We start from the raw sequence: 12422 nt of genomic DNA, 5'->3' as shown, positions 1-12422 counted from the left end.
GAAGCCGTGTTGTATCTACCCCCCAGTGTAGTCCTCAGACAATTATTATTACAGACAGGAAAGACATGTTTACGAGAAAATACATTACCGCAGATTTCACTTTGATGTTTACTTGTTCCTAAGAAATAAAATCAATCGCAAAAATAAAATATATTAAAAATTTGAGCATGTAACTTAATAAAAAAAGCAGAGAAAGTAGTGCAATGATTTACTAGAGTAAAGCCAGTCTGCCCCAGTAATAAACCACAGTAGTAGCAGAAATTCTTACTGATAGCTGATTGAATTATTGCTATGGATGTGCACCTTAACAGTTAATGGGTAACTGAAATGACAAACGGCTTGGAAAGCTGATAATTTATGCGGTTAAAGGAATTTCTCACGATAAGTACACCTCGCCTAATTATGATGTTTCTTACAATAAGGTTAAAGAGAGATCTGATGGAGCAGTTCCCAGCTATGAAAGGTTTTGATGGAGTAAATAAGGGGAAACTGTTCCCAGTGACAGGAGAATCGGTCATCAGAGAACACAAACAGGAAAACATTGGCAAAGGAGCCAGAGGTGACATAGGGTGAGTAATTAAACAGTGATGTGGAATTGCCTGAGAGGAGGGTGGGGGCAGGTGTGGTAGTCACTTTCGAAAGGAAATTGGTTAAATACTTGCAAGGAAAATCTTTGAAGGGTTACAACGAGAAGCAAGGAGGAGGACAAGTTGAAAACTCTTTCGAAGAGCTATGGGAGGCACCGTGGGTTAGTACTGCTGCATCACAGTGCCAGGGACCTGGGTTCAACTCCTGGTTTGGGTCACTGTCTGTGCAGTCTGCATGTTTGCCCTGTAGATGTGTGGGTTTCCTCCCACACTCCAAAAGGATTTAATTTATTATTGTCACATGTATTAGTATACAGTGAGAAATATTGTTTTTTGTGCGCGAAACAGACAAAGCAAACCATTCATTGAGAAGGAAACGAGACAGTGCAGAACGTAGTGTTACAGTCATAGCTTGGGTATAGAGAAAGATCAAGACTTGCTGGTTAGGTGCATTGGCCATGGTAAATTCTCCCTCAGTGTACCCGAACAGGTGCCAGAGTGTGGTGACTACGGGATTTTCACAGTAATTTCATTGCTGTGTTAATGTAAGCCTACTTATGACACTGAGAAATAAACCAAAACTAAACTAAAAAAGAGTAAGCAGAAAGGCGATGGGCCAAATGACTCTTTCAGCACTGTATCATTCTGTAATTTTGTTAACTTTATGCAAGATAAACTCTTGCTGCAATTTTGCAAACCGGAAACTCACACGTTGGAAAATCACTTGACAGGTTGGAAAATGGCAGTGGTTTGACCAAGTCTATAATGATATAGGGTTTCCTGCTTTTCCTTTGTTGAGGATAAGACTCTCTCCCTTCACCAGGTACATTCTCTGTGGTACAGTGGTTAGCATGATTGCCTCACAGCGCTGGGGACCTGTGTTCAATTCCTGGCTTGAATCGTGTCTGGGCAGAGTCTGCATGTTCTCCCCGTGTCTGCGTGGGTTTGCTCTGGTTTCCTCACAAAAGTCTGAAAGACATGATTGGCCATGCTAATATCTCCCTTCAGTGTACCCAAACAGGTACTGGAATGTGGCAACTAGGGGATTTTTGCAGTAACTTCATTGCAGCGTTAATGCAAGCCTACTTGTGACACTAATAAATAAGCTTTTTGTTGATGCACCCAGTGTCACACACACACACACACACACACACACACACACACACACACACACACACACACACACACACACACACACACACACACACACACACACACACACGAACAAATAGGCAGTTAGCTGTCCAGAGAGAGCAATGTGACTTTTCATTTCTTCCAATGCTCCCATGTGAATTCTCGAGTATAGAAACCAATTCGTCACTTTCTCCTCCTCCTCATCAAAACACATTTCATGACAGAATTGTAATAGAGAAAAGGAATCCTCAGAATTCAGCATTTTTTGATTCCTCTGTGGCATGTGGGTGTCACTAGCTGGGCCAGCATTCATTGCCCACCCCTAATTGGCCTTGAGAGGTGGCAGAGCTGCCTTTTTGATTGAGTGAATGGTTTGCTGGGCCATTTCAGAAGGCAGTTATGGATCAACTGCATTGCCGTGAGTCTGGAGTCACGTGTAGGCCAGACCAGGCAAGGACGGCAGATTTCCCTCTCGTGAACCAGGTGGATTTTCAGGACAATCCAATAGTTTCACGGTCTCCATTTCCAATCCTAGCTTTTTATTCCAGATTTTATTTAATTAATTGAATTCAAATTCCCCAGCTGTCATGGTGGGTTTTGAATTCCTGTTGCCAGATCACTGACAACAATGTGGAAAATTGCCCAGGAATGTCCTGTACACAAAAAGGACAAATCCAACCTGGCCAACTACTGCCCAATCAGTCTATTCCCAATCATCATTAAAGTGATGGAAGGGGTCATCGACAGCACTATCAAGCAGGCTCAGCAATAACCTCCTCAGTGACGCCCAGTTTGGGTTTCACCAGGGTCACTCAGCTCCTGACTTCATTACAGCCTTGGTTCAAACATGGACCAATAGGCCAGAAGTGAGGTGAGAGAGACAGCCCTTGACATCAAGGCAACGTTTGACCAACTGTGACATCAAGGGGCCCTAGCAAAACTGGAGTCAATGGGAATCGAGGGCAAAATCTCCACTGGTTCGAGTCATATCTGGTACATAGGAAGATGGTTGTGGTGGTTGGATCATCTCAGCTCCAGGACATCTCTGAAGGAGTTCGTCAGGGGAGTTTTCTCGGCCTAATCATCTTCAACTGCTTCATCAATAGCTTCCCTTCCATCATAAGGTGATGCCAAATGATGCTGAACATTGTGTAATCATCAGCGAACATCTGGCAAACATCCCCACTGATGATTACACAATGTTCAGCACCATTCGCAACTCCTCAGATACTGAAGTAATCCATGTCCAAATGCAACAAGACCTGAACAATATCCAGGTTTGGGCTGACAAGTGGCAAGTCAGGTGAACGAAGGAGCAGTGCTAGTGGCATTTGCTACCAAATAAACCTGTTGGACTTTAACCTGGTAGAGGCATTGCCATGGAAATCTATTGAATTTGTTTTTTTTAATATTATTTAAAGTTAAAACAAGATGGACCGGGGTGGGGGTGGGGTGTATCTTACAAAATAAGACACTGCAGAATAGGCAAAATTAAATTGTTACAGTTTTTGTAAGTTCATAAGATATTGGAGCAGAATTAGTCCATTCAGCCCATCAAGTTCATTCTGCCATTCAATCATGGCTGATATAAGAACATAAGAACATAAGAAATAGGAGCAGGAGTAGGCCATCTAGCCCTTCGAGCCTGCCCCGCCATTCAATAAGATCATGGCTGATCTGTCGTGGCTCAGTTCCACTTTCCCGCCCTCTCCCCATAACCCTTAATCCCCTCACTTATCAAAAACCCATCAACCCGCGTCTTAAAAATATTTAGCGAGGTAGCCTCCACCACTTCAACGGGCAGAGAATTCCAGAGATTCACCACCCTTTGAGTGAAGAAGTTCCTCCTCAACTCCGTTCTAAACCGCCCCCCCCCTTTATCTTGAGGCTGTGCCCTCTAGTCCTACTGTCCTTTCTGAGCGGGAAGATATGCTCCTCATTCCCATTTTCCTCCCTTCTTGCCATAAGCCTTCAACCTATTACCAATTAAAAATCTGCCTAACTCCTCCTTAAATTGACTCACCGTCCCAGCATTGGGGCAGCACAGTGGTTAGCACTGCTGCTTCACAGCTCCAGGGACCTGGGTTCAATTCCTGGCTCGGGTCACCGTCTGTGTGGAGTTTGCACATTCTCCTTGTGTCTGCATGGGTTTCCTTCGGGTGCTCTGGTTTCCTCCCACAGTCCAAAGATGTGCAGGTTGGGTTGATTGGCCGTGCTAAAATTGCCCCTTAGTGTCCTGAGATGTGTAGGTTATAGGGATTAGTGGGTAAATGTGTAGGGATAAGGGGGTAGGGCCCGGGTGGGATTGTGGTCCGTGTAGACTCGATGGGCCAAATGGTCTCTTTCTGCACTGTAGGCTTTCTATGATATGATTCATCCACCGCACTTTGTGGTAGCAAATTCTACAGATTCACAACTCTTTGGGAGAAGTAGTTTCTCCCCAGCTCGTTTTAAATTAGCTACCTCTTATCCTAAGACTATGGCCTCTTGTCCGTGAATGTCCCACAAGAGGAAGCATCCCCTCCATGCCTACTTTATCCATATCTTTTGTACCTCAATTTGATCTCCCCATCAATCTTCTATATTCCAGAGAGTATCGGCCTAGACTGTTCAATTTTTCAAATGTAAAAGCACAACAGAACAAGAGTCCATAGGTTGAAGGTGATGAAGAGTGTGTTTAGGACACGGGCCAGCTAGTATATATTTGTGAAGAAAGGTGGTTAACTCACAGAATGCCTTGTGAAAAAGATGCCAGATTTCTCAAAGAAGCTGTTAAGTGTTACAATGAGAATACAAGTTAGAATCATAAAAGAATGATACGGTGGAATTTTGCCGCCCCGCTTGCCACGGAATCGGAGTGGGAGCCTTGCTCGAGCAAGGCTGTAAAATCCCACCCAATCCCTACAGTGTAGAAAGAGGTCTTTCAGCCTATTTAACCTACACAATCCCAACCCATCCCCATAATCCCATGTAGTTACCCTGCTAATCCCCCTGACACTAAGGGACAACACAGTATGGCCAATCAACCTCACCCGCACATCTTCGGACTGTGGGAGGAAAATGGAGCACCTGGGGGAAATCCACGTAGACACAGGAAGAATGCTCAAACTCCACACAAACAGATAGTCACCCAAGGCTGGGATCGAATCTGGGTCCCTGGCACTGTGAGGCAGCAGTGCTAACCACTGTGCCACCCGCTAGTATTCTGGAAGAATGAGATCAAAGGGCTGAATGGCCTTTTGCAGTCAAGCCTACCTTGCGATCTCGTGAGGGGGAAAAGCATTCAAAGTTGAGCATGCATGACCCATAACCTTCACAATGATATTCACCTCTCTATTTCTGGGTTCAACCAACCACGATGAATCAGTTCCCAGACCTCAGCCAGTAACCGTGCAACCAGTTGTCTTGAGTTCTGAAACCAGCCATGAGGTAAATGGTGCTAAGCATAATGCGGCAAAACAGAGCTACATCACCACAATCTCCAACCATATCCAAGTTCATCCAAGTTGACATGAAGTTTGACCTAACTTCTCTAAGGAACAGAAATGGGAGGTCAGATCCTATTGCAACCCTCTCATTCCAACACAAACACACATTCCAGATGACTTCTGGTCAGTGACAAAGACTCCCAGTGTGTCAAAAATAGAGGACGTAAACATTCTTGCCAGGGCTGAACTGGATTTGTCCAGGCAGTGGCTTTTCCAGTTCAATGACTCCTGACTAGCCTGCAGAGTCACGCTGTGCCGGGCAGCTCCCAGTTTACTGGCTTAGGTTTAGGATAGAATAGCAGGAGAGGGTCAGCTGTGTGCAACTCAGCGGATCCACAAAAAGACCCCCTCAGTGTTTGGACTCTGAACCGCACTAACAACCTCCATGCTTGGTGATCACTCAGACACGATACATTCCCCTGCTCATCTTTATGACTGCATTTATAATTAACTACAATGTTCAGGTTTTATTTTAAAGAGACAATGCATTACTAACTAGGCCGGAAAAGCCTTGGTTTTTTGTTTAACCAGGAAATACTGCAAAATATTGAATTTAGCTTTGACAATCCATAAACTCCAAAGGATGGAAGAAAATCCAGGTATGAAAATGTTAAATGTCTCATATAATCTTCTAATTCCCCACAGTCCAAAGACGTGCAGGTTAGGTGGATTGGCCAAGGTAAATTGCACCTCAGTTTCAGGGGGATTAACAGGGAGAAAACATGGGGTAATGGGGATAGAGCCTGAGTTCAATTGTTGTAAGTACAGGCTCGATGGGCTGAATGGCCTCCTGGTGCACTGTAGGGATTCTATAGATTAAAATCATAGAATCATAGAGTGCAGGAGAAGCCTTTCAGCCCATCGAGTCTGCACTGACACATGAGAAACATCTGACCACCCACCTAATCCCATTTACCATCATCTGGCCCATAGCCCTGAATGTTATGACATGCCAAGTGCTCATCCAGGTACTTTTTAAAGGATGTGAGGCAACCCGCCTCCACCACCCTCCCAGGCAGCACATTCCAGACCATCCCCACCCTCTGGGTAAAAAGGTTTTTCCTCACATCCCCCCCTAAACCTCCTACCCCTCACCTTGAACCTATGTCCCCTCGTGACTGACCCTTCAACTAAGGGGAACAGCTGCTCCTTATCCACTCTGTCCATGTCCCTCATAATCTTGGACACAGGTCACTCCTCTCTGCTCTAACGAAAACAATCCAACCTTATCCGTAATTTAGATGTTCCATCCCAGGCAGCATCCTGGTGAATCTCCCCTGCACCCTCTCTAGTGCAAAGACATCCTTCTGATAATGTGGCAACCAGAACTGCACACAGTACACTAGCTCTGGCCTCACCAAAATTCCATGTGACTCCAATGTGATTTCCCTGCTTTTGTATCACAAGGATATTTTGGCCTTGGAGGGAGTGCAGAGGAGGTTTACTAGGCTGATGCCGGAGTTGAGGGGGTTGAGCTATGAGGAGAGGCTGAATAAACTAGGCTTGTACTCGTTAGAGTTTAGAAGAATGAGGGGAGATCTCATTGAGACGTATAAGATGATGAATGGGATGGATAGGATAGAGGTGGAGAGACTCTTCCCGCTCAGAAAGGACAGTAGGACTAGGGGCACAGCCTCAAGATAAAGGGGGGGTGGTTTAGAATGGAGTTGAGGAAGAACTTCTTCACTCAAAGGGTGGTGAATCTCTGGAATTCTCTGCCCGTTGAAGTGGTGGAGGCTGCCTCGCGAAATATTTTTAAGACGTGGGTTGATGGGTTTTTGATAAGCGAGGGGATTAAGGGTTATGGGGAGAGGGCAGGAATGTGGAACTGAGCCACGACAGATCAGCCATGATCTTATTGAATGGTGGGGCAGGTTCGAAGGGCTAGATGGCCTACTCCTGCTCCTATTTCTTATGTTCTTATGTTCTTATGTAATCTATGCCTCGATTAATAAAGGCAAGTGTCCCATATGCCTTTTTCACCACCCTACTAACATGCCCTTCAATTTCAGAGATCAATGGACAAACACACCAAGGTCCCTTTGTTCCACAGAACTTCCTAATAATATGCTGTTTGTTGAATACTTTCTTGTCAAATTACTCCTTCCAAACAGTATCACCTCACACTTTTCAGGGTTAAATTCCATCTGCCACTATTCTGCCCATTTGACCATTTTGTTTATACCATCTTGTAGCCCAAGACAGTCTGCCTCGTTGTTAACCACCTAGTTAATCTTGGTGTCGTCTGCAAATTTACTAATCCTATCCCCCACATAGTCATCTATATCATTTATATCAGTGACAAATAATAGGTGACTCAATACAGATCCCTGTGACATGCCATTGAACACTGGTTTCCAGTCACTAAAGCAACTTTCTCTCGTCTCCCTGTCTTCTACAACTGAGCCAATTTTGAATTGACTTTATCAAATCACCCTGAATCCAATGTGAATTTATCTCCTTTACAATGTGGGACCTTGTCAAAGGCTTTGCTGAAATCCATATAAACTACATCAACTGCACTACCCTCATCTACACTCCTCAAAAAATTCAATCAAATTCCCTCTGTCGAAGCCATGCTGACTATCCCTGATCAAGCTCTGCCTCTCCAAGTGGGGATGGAAGCTCTCCTTCAGAAATTTCTCCAATAGTTTCCCTACCGCTGACATGCGACTCACTGGTCTATAGTTCTTTAGTTTATCTATACAAACCTTCTTAAATAGCGGAATCACGCTAGCTGTTCTCCAGTCATCTGACACCACACCGTGGCCAGAGAGGAATTAAAAATTTGGGTCAGAGCCCATGCAATCTCCTCCCTTGCCTCCCAGAGTAGCCTAGGGCACAATTCATCTGGACCTGGAGATTTATCCACTTTTAAGCCTGCCAACACCTCCAATACCTTGTCCTTCCCTATGTCAATTTGCTCAAGAATCTCACAGTCTCTCTCCCTGAACTCCATACCATCATCCTCATTCTCTTGGGTGGAGATGGATGTGAAGTATTCATTCAACAGTCTACTCATGTCCTTTGCTCCACCCACAGGGTTCCAACTCTTCCTATTCTTTCCCTGCTTATCCTCTTCCTGTTGATGTACTTATAGAATATCTTGGGATTTTCCCTACTTTTACCAGCCAGAGCTTTCTCGTATCCCCTCTTTCCTTTCCTAATTGTTTTCTTAAGCAAATAGGAAAGAAATAGGAAACTTGTCCCTGCACTTTCTGTACTCCACGAATGCCTCCACTGATTTGTTCCCCTTGTACTTCCCTTTCCTTCTCATCATATCCTGAATATCTCTGGTCATGATGTGGAGATACTGGCGTTGGACTGGGGTAAACACAGTAAGAAGTCTCGCAACACCAGGTTAAAGTCCAACAGGTTTATTTGGTAACTAGTGGTGTTTGCTACCAACTAAATCTGTTGGACTTTAACCTGGTATTGTGAGACTTCTTACTATCTCTGGTCATCCATGATTCTCTGGACTTCCTACCACCATAGAGAGATCATGCTGGGATTGCACCTTCTCCATTTCCTTTTTGATGGTCCCCAGCCCCCAGAAAAGCCACTGCTTTTCTGTAGATTTCCCCAATAGCAGTTGTTCCCAATTTACCTTGGTCAGATCCTGACTTATTTTACTAAACTCCACCCTCTCCCAATCCAAAAATGTTTCCTGCAACTTGTCTATTTCCTTGCTCGTGACAAGTTTATATTGTACCATGTTGTGATCGCTGTCACTAATATGCTCCCCCACTACCACCACAATTCTATCAATGAGAAGCAGATACCCAGGGCAAGAGTAGGGCCCACCTATGATTCTATGATTCAGTGTTTTTACATAACATTTTCTTGTAAATTCTGACTAGGAAGTGTAAAAGTGCTCATTCATGGCTCAGTTAGAGAATTCTTGCCCAAGTCACAAGGTTCTGTGTTGAAGTCCCACTCCCAGGGCTTGAGCGCAAAAAGCAAGACTGACCCCGCAGTGCAGAGCTGGAGGAGTGCTGCACTGTTGGAGTGTCTTTCTAATAAAATGTTAAACAGAGGCTCCACGTGCCTGCTTGGGTGGATATAAAAGAACCAGTGGAAGTATTTTGTTAACACCAATGATTTGGCCAATAATTATTCCACAGATGACAGAAACAGCACAAAAAACGGATAATCTGCGCATTTTCACTTTGAAGGGTCTATTCCTGTGCTGTAATTCTCTTTGTTCTTTGGGGGGCATACACCCTCTTCTGGAAAGGATAGGCCGATTGTGAGCCACATGCTCCTTGAGTTGGTTTGGCCATCCTGAATAGGATCTTGGGGGTCCCCTGCCAGGACTTCCCAGTTCAATAAATGAAAGACTCGTGACACTCCATCTATAGCTCAGTCATAGCCAATACGCCATCATCATCTGTGCTTATGTCCCGGCTCTTAACTCTGAAGAGGATGTTAAACAAAACTTTCATCCTGACCTTGATGAAGTCCTCGCTGCCATCCCAAAGCTATAGGACCCCTACTATGCAGAAAGAGGCCATTCAGCCTATCGAGTCCGCACTGGCTCTCCGAAAGAGCATCCCCACCCAGGCCCTCCTCTCTGCCCTATCCATGTATCTCCACACATTTAACATGACTAATCCCCCACACCTTTGGACACTAAGGGGCAATTTCCCATGACCAATCCACCTAACCTGAACATCTTTGGTGTGTGGGAGGAAAGTGGAGCTCCCAGAGGAAACCCACGCAGATACGGGAAGAATGTGCACCCGAGGCTGGAATTGAACCGGGGATCCTGGCGCTGTGAGGCAGCAGTGTTAACCACTGTGCCACCGTGCTGCCCTAAGGCACTTCCAGCTCGGGCACTGGTTTGGCCCAGACCATGTGAAATTCTGGCCTCAGATTCGAACAAACCCTTTCTTTCTGATCCATGTTAAGAATTCTATTATTATGGGAAAGAGTGTAATTTTTATCTGTAACACCTCTGTCTCTGTGTACGATTAATCACCCAGAAAGGCAATAAAATGTAATTGGTTCTGCCATATCTTTACTTAAATAGGAAACGTTAAAGCACTGTTTGCTCTTCGCTAATAACAAGGCAGACCTTTGAACTGACCCAGTGTTGGGACTCCATGACCTTTTAACCCCTCAGCGGCTGTCCAATGTCTCCACTTGCCTGGACCCTGCACTAACTGGGTTGTTATGCACTAACCACGGTTCAGAGTCAATATTTGAAACTCTGACAGTGTTCCAATTTGTTGGATGTGGGGAGGTGGGGGGGACAGGGGGGGTTGAGGGAGGAGTGGGTCACTCTTTCGATCAAAACACAGGCGAGATAGATTGGTGCAAATCTCATTGCTGTTCCCCACAGCCTCGCATCAATATTGCATCTCGGATTATCCAGTCACCTGAGGGCCCAGAACTCCTGGATTGGGAAGCTGGTGAAGGGGGCACAGGGGGGAGAAGGATTTATGGTGGAAGGGTGGCATTCTGGCCAGATGCCCCCTTTGACTAACAATGGATTCCTCCGCGCCCTTCCGGGGATGAATATTCAGCAACAAACCATTGGTCCACATCCAGTTTGTTGTCATCTGGTGTGAGGTTCGAGTCAGACCAAGTCTCTATTTACTGATGAACGCAAACATACTAGGACAGGAGTAGGCCACTCAGCCCATCGAGTCTGCTCCACCGTTCACTAACATTATTGCTGATCTGATTATGACCTAAAATCCATATTATAATAAAGAAACTCCAAACTTCAGGCCTCACCCTGGGCCAATCCAAGTTCCCCACGATGCTCAACATGTTCTAATTTACACGGAGTCAGCTGATCATCACATTATTCTGTTATTGGTTACATGGGCTACTGGGTCAGCTGACTCTTACAAGTTGTTACCATTGGTCACATTACAACAGATCCAATGTGATCATCGGTTATATTCTAACAGGGGGGTGGGGAATCCCGCCCAAAGACTCTGCTTCTTCCTATCCCACCATCTTTTGAGGAAGAGTTCCCAAAAATCTCAGCCCCTTTTGAGAGAAAGAAATTCTCCGTGGCCAGAAGTTGAGCGGGTAGGTACACGTCTGACCCAGAACGGTGTGAAACCGTGCATGCACGGGAATTACAAGCGTCCCCACCGACAATGAAGGGGGCAATTAAGGAGCCAATTGTCAGGGATAGGCCACTTCTATGGATAGCAGCTGGTGGATGGGCCAATGGGCAACACACTCCATTCAGGGCAGGCTAAAATATCCAGAGTTAAATCAAATTAACGAAAGATGTTTGAAGGATGAGGTCCCATGTGGTCTGCTGGCAGGTGTTTGAGTTCAATGTAGACGCAGCAACAATTTTATTATTATCGCCTTCCAGTTTTATGGTACTGTCGCTCTCTGAGGCACACAACAATTGTCGGCCTTCCAACAGGGCCTGCCCACATCCTCTCTTCCCTCGTTTGCCCACTCATTTCTTCCCCCGCACCCCCACATTGGCTGCACTGAGCCTTTCTCACGTTTCACGGTGGCTGCCAGATTAAAATGGCGGTCAGAGGCTGATCACAGCTAGAAGAACGTATCACATCTACTTCCTGGCCCGATGATCGCACGTACCCAACAAGCACAAGATTCAGTCCCTCATCTCTGTCCAAAATGGGTGACCTCTTGGACAGAATTTGACAGTCCCCCCCCCTCCCCAGGGTGGGTTCGGAGAGGGTGCGGAGGAGTGTAAATTTGAATGCACAGGATCCCCCACCCCCCCTGGAACTTGCTCGCCCAAACCCAGACACAATTTCACATATGGGTGAACAGGACCTTGGGTTGAAAGCTCACCAATCCACCTATTAAGGTCCTTAATGGTCAGTAAAGAGCCTTATTCCACTCAGCCTCAATAGCGAGGTTGGTGGGAGTAGATGAGGCGAGAGTGGGAAAGTGATAATTGCACTCTCCCCATCTCAGGCTGGAAGATGGAGATGGGGGGGGTCAGGGTGTACCTCACTCTGAAGGCCATTCAAATTGGGGCGCCCTTCTAACACCCACACCACCCCCCCCCCCCCCCCCCCCCCCGGGATGTTGGAGTTCCAGGATCCCCTTCCCCTCCCACCCTGGTCTACCCCGTCGCTGCACTCCCGATGCCCTAGGGTGTCCCCTATCCTCCCCCACCCCCATCCCCAGCCCCAGAACCCCGGGACATACCTTTTCAAAAGTCCAATGGATTAATCTGGGGCAGAGCACTGCAGTACCACTT

At 46.0% G+C, this 12422-nt stretch overlaps 1 long non-coding RNA gene across 1 annotated transcript in view; it reads left to right on the top strand.

Moving 5' to 3' along the window:
• The first annotated feature begins 400 nt into the window (after window positions 1-400).
• The window catches only part of LOC145357446 (uncharacterized), a 39038-nt gene continuing 27016 nt past the window's right edge, over window positions 401-12422 (top strand). The window contains exon 1 of the long non-coding RNA XR_013889292.1: window positions 401-569. This is a non-coding gene — a long non-coding RNA (uncharacterized LOC145357446). The remainder of the gene's footprint in view (window positions 570-12422) is intronic.

This window comes from Carcharhinus amblyrhynchos, chromosome 23, assembly GCF_965287045.1.
Source record: "Carcharhinus amblyrhynchos chromosome 23, sCarAmb.v2.hapA, whole genome shotgun sequence".
In the NCBI taxonomy this organism is placed as follows: Eukaryota; Metazoa; Chordata; class Chondrichthyes; order Carcharhiniformes; family Carcharhinidae; genus Carcharhinus; species Carcharhinus amblyrhynchos.
Note: the sequence above shows the minus strand (reverse complement) of the source record. Positions and strands in the feature narration are given on the sequence as shown.